The following is a 6,039-nucleotide window of genomic DNA, read 5'->3' as shown; positions in this document are numbered from 1 at the left end:
TATTTGCCAGATATCTATCACGAGTATTAGGAACCAGTCATGTTCTGAGATAAATAGCTTGCTAGTATGTCTATCTGCTATATATAACTTAGTCTTATCTGAGCTGGGTAAAAGAGATCCATTAGGCCTATCCCTATCGTCTTATTCTCAGTCTTTTCCTTTCTTACCCTACTAGTTATATTTCCTCTTTCTGTGTGTCGTCTTCCATCTGACACTCACCCCAACACATGTGATACATAATAATATATATAAATATATATATATATATATATATATATATATATATATATATATATATATATATATATATATATATATATATATATTATGCCCAAAACAAGGTCAAATAGGGTCATAATCTCTTTCTACATCTGTTTTAAGAATAGCGTCATATCATCTTACATCTCTTAAGATTCTCCGGTAGCAATGGTCAGCATTAGGTCAGCACATTCTTTCTCTCTCGTCGACTTTCTCACTGCATCTATCCTCAAACAAAGCCCTACTGGAATAAAACGCCGAGATACGAAACCAGACTTTATTTGCAACGAAAGTATTACAGCAAAAGCTACTGTCATGAAATGGAGTGTCTCACACCCCATAAAAATAGAAGTCATAACTGGAGGAAACTCAGACTCACAATCAATCGAATGAATGGTTCTAGACCAACTAATACTAGTGACTAAACCCCGGTCACCAAACAAAATAAAAAGGTCATGATTATTCTAGACCAAAACAAATGTCGTATGGTATGTTAAAAGAACACCACTTCCAAAATATTCGTCCTCACAGGACTCAACCAGAATTCCTGTTAAAAGAAACATAACTTCTATTAAAACCTGAAATGGTGTATAAAAAAAAACACTTAAAACGGAAAAATACACAATAGAAGACAAAACGGAAAAATGCATAATGGAGAACAGAGGGGTTTCACTGCAGCGTAAAATGGGTATTCAACATAATGTCTAAAAAAGATATAAGTGTTAATGAGTTATCTTACTCACACTCTATGGCCCATGGAAACCGTTCCTCAAAGTGGCTGTTCTTATTTACTAACACAGCTCAAAGGGCAGTCACACCAGCTGCAAATCGAAGTGAATACCCATTCTATGGTTGCTCTATAAAATACACATTAGAGAGTGCACGTATGCACACGCTCACTTAATAACCCCTCCCTTGAAGCGTGACAACACCGTCGGTTTCAATGTTTGAAGGATTCCGCCTTCAGAATCCACAGATATCACAAAGCTTCCATCAGTCTGTCACGTTGTCCCCATGCGTCTTGGCCATGATCAGATGGCACAAATGAACGCGTCCGATACCCGCTGTATCTAACTGCGGAAAATACAAACGTCAACATAAAGGCCACCTGCACTGGACACACCTTTTCACAGGCCAGCAATTAGCCAGTTTTAAGTCTTATTATGTATATGTATGTATGTGTGTGTGTGTGTGTGTGTGTGTGTGTGTCAGGCGGTAGCCAACACACAAAAATAGCAAAAACAACTAGAAAGATAAGAGAGGAAAAGACTGAGAATAAGACGATAGGGATAATGATATAATGCAAGAACATCGTAAAAAGAGGTTATTGCTCACTAGGGAATAAGGATGTGATCACCGTGTTAAAAATGTATTAGTTTTAAAAAATACAAAGGATTACCACTTTTCCTGTCTCCTCATCATAAAAACAATTAAACACTTATTTAAAAGAATATATATATATATATATATATATATATATATATATATACACACACACACACATATATATATATATATATATATATATATATATATATATATATATATATATATGTGTGTGTGTGTGTGTGTGTGTGTGTGTGTGTGTGTGTGTGTGTGTGTGTGGTTCAATGCTGCACCAGCGTTTGACTCAAGCGTCAAAGAGCCTTGAACTCGTTTCTAAAAAAAAAAAATAAACTATCGTACCCTGTTGACAGCAGGGAATTACTGGTTAATCGACTGTGACCAGTTGCAGCCAGGGAAAGGTCATGTGACTAGCACCATCATTCCAAAAGACCTGATAGCAACCGAAAGATTAAGCATCATCTGGAGCCAGCTCCTTCAAGGGGAATAGTCGTATAGAAATAAATGTAGCCATACTTGCCGCGAGTAATAATCTTACGTGTAAATTGAAGTAAATAAGGGAATGCTTTGCGCGTATGTTTCTTCATGAAAGTTTAGTCATTTACGAAGGCCATTTGTTTAACGAATGAGCCTCATGTATCAAATGAGGTGGCATGAATCTCCCTTTCTGTAATGATTTACAACGAAGGCGGTGATCTGTTTTCACTGAAACGAAATATAGCGCACTAAGTTACCACGACAGAAAAGACTTGTGAGAAATAAGGTAGTTGAAAGACTAGAGAGGCCTACGCCGAGAAACAAGTCCATTTAAGAAAGCAACATTTTTCACGAAGGCAGTACTCTCCTTGTCTCAGAGTCCTTGCTCTTATAACTTGGAAAATCCCTTTTTAAGCCATATGCTTTCCTTTTTTGAATATAAAATATATTAAACGACTCTTTTTCTCTCTTTAGGCTGTGCTTGTCAGGAATGAAATGGAATGTAAAATTTAGGTCAAGGGCTAGGACCTGTGAGGTCATTCCGTGCTCAAAGGGAAATTGAAAATAAAATGTTTTCGGGGTTTAGCAGGAGGAAACCCTGGCAGCCGCACTACGAAACGATTGTTGGCAGAGGGTGGAAAGAAAGATGGAAGAAAGAGAATGTGAACGGAAGTACAGTAAAAGGAATAAAAGAGGTTGTAGCTAGGGCCGAAGGGACGCTGCAAAGATCCTGAAGTAATGCCTACAGTGCACCGTGTGGGGCGCACTGACGGCACTGCCCTCCTCCGGCGTTGTGCTTGTCAGTTTATATGCACTTGTTTCTCAACATATTGTGCCTTTCTAATCTTTCAGTTATATATCTCTGCAGACTAAGCCCCCTCTCTCTTTAACTACTGTCACACATGGACGTTGAGGCTGAGTTATGCTGATGTACAAAGTGGATTTTTTTTTTTTTGTATTTGAAATATTTTCGTCAAGGGAGAAGCCAGCTACGAGAGAAGAAGGGTACGAGGTATGTGGAGCTCGTTACGAATCCTCGCGATCTCAATACGATTGGTGCTGATTAGTACGGTCTCAGTACGGAGTAGGAATTGAATTGAATATAGAATTTGGGCCAAAGGCCAAGCACTGGGACCTATGAGGTCAGTCAGCGCTGACTTCTAATAATAATTCATCCTCATGTACCTTATATATTTAATTTAGTAAATTAGATCCATGGCTCTTATCCTTCCTATATTCGCTTCTCTGATCCTGGCCTTTTCAATCTTCTTTTCTCGTTCATTTTAGCTCTTTGACTTTCAATAGTTCTGATAACATATTTCACTTATTCTCACATTCATGTCCACCTTCATTATTCACAGAGAGAGAGAGAGAGAGAGAGAGAGAGAGAGAGAGAGAGAGAGAGAGAGAGAGAGAGAGAGAGAGACGTGATGAGTGTCTCGTCAAAAAAGTATACCATTAAGTAATTAAAAAAGGGAGAGCTTCAGTGGGGGTAATCCATTCTCCCTCGGAGATGAAACCATTCACAAGATTTAAAAAAATTATTCTCTCTCTCTCTCTCTCTCTCTCTCTCTCTCTCTCTCTCTCTCTCTCTGCATGTTAATTATTTCTTGAATTTTTTCATGTTTTCTCTCTCTACCTTAATAAAATTGTTGTATAATTACACTAGAACTCAGGTCACTGTACATTCTCCTCTATCCTTTCTTTACTGTGATTATAACACTCAATTTCTTCAAACAAATACTGAAGCAGGCGTCATACTCTCACTTCACCTTAATTTCAGTTACCCTCTTTGAACTTGAGAGACGATTGGTCCCATCCTCTACTCTTCAGTCTGATATCTCACAGACACCTTCATCACCCATTTAGCCGCGGTAATTACACCACGATGATATGGCATTGACAAGTGGACTCATCAGAATACTTGTCTCTCAAAATTGCTAAGTTGTCTTGGTACAAAATCTGTCTCGGTGCCGTACCTTCATCAGAAAATTGCTCTTCCAGTACTTCTGTTACTGTGTGAAATATTGCAAGGGAATACCTCTTATTTACGTTGTATCTTTGTATAAAGAAATGATATTTTATGATTTATTTCAGTAATACTGAAACCTCTTTGATCTGGACACCGTTATTCACAACTTGATTGATGTAATCCGTCCCCCAGTCCTTTTTTCTGTAAGCGTCACCGTGAACTATGACATTAAATTATTGTCCTTTTCCATTCGGACATGTTTCTCTTTATACTCAACCACAATTTCGGTAAAATATTGTCACCAATATATCATCACATTTCTGCCTACTAGCGCATTCACGCTACCACGGAGTTGACTTTGTACGGAATTAACTCCTCTCAATCATTTTCATTTGAACGGATAATTTTTGGAATGTTGTATCATGAACAGCATTTTCCATCCATTAATATGCACGAGTCCCCTAATTTTCAAACGGTAAAATGACAGCCCTATCCATGAACAATTTACTAGAGATTAATTGGCTCTGTCCATCAAACAATATCAAAATAAAGCCCCAGCAATGATGGCCAATCTGTCAATGAAACTTGTCATGAATAAAAGATGTCCAGTTTTTGGGAACTGTTATTGTCGTAGCCATTACATAAAGGCAATAGCGATGGTGATCGCTTTAGTAAATCATTCTCTGGGAAGACTTAGCAATATAAGCAAGAATTAGCAAGGCAATACATAATCAAGGGTATATATAGTTATGGCACTAATTATATAGTCAGTCCCAAGTATCAGTAAAGAAATATTTCAGAATTACTTACTACTCTACTCTGTTTTTCCAACCGCCCCCCCCTCCCCCCCCTCTCTCTCTCTCTTTCAAGGTACAAAAAGATGATGCCATCACGTCCGTGACACTTTCGGTGGAAGTTTCAAGGATTCCCAGAGAGACGGCTGGAAATGACAAGAGTAAATCACTGAAATGAAGTTCGGAAAGTTATTGCCGATGTTGAGAGCATTCGCTTCGGAAGAGTCTTACAAACTTTCCACTATTATCCTCGGAGTATTTATGACAGAACCGTGTGTCTGCGCCCTCATTCGAGTAATGCAACTGATATCTGTGTTATCTTACGTATTTATCATCTACACCTTTGAGAATAACAGTGGTATTACTTAAAAGCTTTTAATTTCACGTGGATGTGAGTAATCATCATATTTCTTGATAAAATTTATTTGATATTTCTAAGGATATTACCCCGTATTAAAGGAGCCTGGATTTATTTGCTCTCTTGATTTTCAAGATATTATGTTATATCGTATGCCTAAACAAACTTTGTTAGTCTTTTCGTTTTTGTAATATTTTCTTTTATAGTTCATTATTACTTCGGGATTTACCCTCGAAAAGTTATTGATTTGATGCTCTTGAGGAGTTAGCCCAGGACAGGATGTGATGGCGTGTGTTCATCGAGTTCCTATGCATCCCCGTGGGTGCCACAGGAAACGATTGATTGATTGTATTTATTTAAGAGGTGCGGAACGATGTGCGTAGATTTTCATGTATTGTAGCGCATACTAACGGCTTTACGTCTAACTCGACTAGCAAGAAAAAAATATTATAAATGACGTTAGTCCAGCTTGACGTTGACTCAAATTTCGTCAGTGTCACGTAAAAGAGCGAAAAATTATTTACATTTAGCTGGACATGTTAGGGCTGGGAGATGATGTTCTGCTATAGCTAGAGCCTTCCTACTCTCTCTCTCTCTCTCTCTCTCTCTCTCTCTCTCTCTCTCTCTCTCTCTCTCTCTTTGTAACTCACTTATAATCATGAATGTTTTTATATATAATGTTAATTGGAGAAGGATATGATGCAATTTCTTACACCCCCGTGATATTCTAACTAATGCAATTTATGCAATAATTTATAATGAAATTCATGTTCTTGCACTATATGCGTTACTATAGCATAAATTTTCATAGCATAAATTTTCGAGCTAAAGGTGTT

This window comes from Macrobrachium rosenbergii, chromosome 19 (assembly GCF_040412425.1).
Source record: "Macrobrachium rosenbergii isolate ZJJX-2024 chromosome 19, ASM4041242v1, whole genome shotgun sequence".
Classification (NCBI taxonomy): Eukaryota; Metazoa; Arthropoda; class Malacostraca; order Decapoda; family Palaemonidae; genus Macrobrachium; species Macrobrachium rosenbergii.
This window is presented reverse-complemented; position numbering follows the sequence as displayed.